The sequence below is a fragment of the Tupaia chinensis genome, unplaced genomic scaffold (assembly GCF_000334495.1).
Source record: "Tupaia chinensis unplaced genomic scaffold, TupChi_1.0 Scaffold143921_1, whole genome shotgun sequence".
Taxonomy (NCBI): domain Eukaryota; kingdom Metazoa; phylum Chordata; class Mammalia; order Scandentia; family Tupaiidae; genus Tupaia; species Tupaia belangeri.
Window position 1 is genome coordinate 1,884,338 of NW_006203772.1, and position 1,011 is coordinate 1,885,348.

Below are 1,011 nucleotides of genomic sequence, written 5' to 3' on the forward strand. Positions count from 1 at the left end.
AATAAATGAATCAATAGATAAAAAAACATAATTTTTTAAAAAAAAAAAAACAAAAAACTCAAGCCAGGCACATACATGTGCATGTACAAAATCCTGAGAGGAGAATGGAGGAGAAGGAATTGCAGCATGGCTGTCCCCCCGGGGGGGGATTTTGTGCTTTCTATCTCTCTGTGTCTCTCTGGCAGGCACACGTGCCCTGAAGCAAAAATCTCTCCAAATAAAATGAAAGCATGAAAGAGACTAGCAATGTAAGAGTGGGAAGAAATATATTTAAATATACGTACGTGTGTGGCAGACACATGTCAGTGCCTGTTCAGCACACATGTCCCCTTCTTTCTGACTGTTAACTGAACCACAATTTTATAGCCAATAGAAAATACTTGATATCAGAGGAACTTGTTCCAAACCCTGAAATCAAATTATGATTGGTCAAAAGTATTTTTAGTTATCCCATTTCCGTTTACCAGTGATTAGTCTAGAGGTGGGCATATATTCTAGTTCAGGCCAATGAAATGTAAAGGGAAGTCTTGGCATGGGGCATCTAAGATCTCCTCTTGAATTCTGAAACAGAACTTCAAGAAGAGAAAGTCTTTTTTGTCTTCAAACCTTTTTTGTTTTTATTTTTTTCCTGTGAGGAAGTGATGTCTGGAGCTGTAATAGCAATCCTGTGATCATGAGGTACAAGTACAAAAGGTGAATGAAGGATAACAGAAAGAGACTACTTAAAATCATTAAAAATCATGTTGTGGGAGTTTGAGGTGCCAGACTCCCACACGGCCAATATAGTTTGAGTCCTGGCTCTGGCGGCTTGCTTTCTCACTTTCTCTCTCTCTTTCATGAGGACATGTGCCCTATAGCAAATTTTAAAAATAATAATAATAAATTAAATAAAATAAATAATTATTTTTTAAAAATCATTGGGTGGCAGCAGGTAGCATGGTGGTTAGGGCGCTGGACTCTCACATGTCCAACTGTCATTTGAGTCCTAGATCTGGTGGCTTGCTTTCTCTC

At 38.2% G+C, this 1,011-nt stretch overlaps 1 protein-coding gene across 1 annotated transcript in view; it reads left to right on the top strand.

Moving 5' to 3' along the window:
- EFCAB5 (EF-hand calcium binding domain 5) overlaps positions 1-1,011 on the top strand; it is a 155,488-nt gene that overhangs the window by 20,669 nt on the left and 133,808 nt on the right. The gene's annotated exons all lie outside the window — the stretch shown is intronic.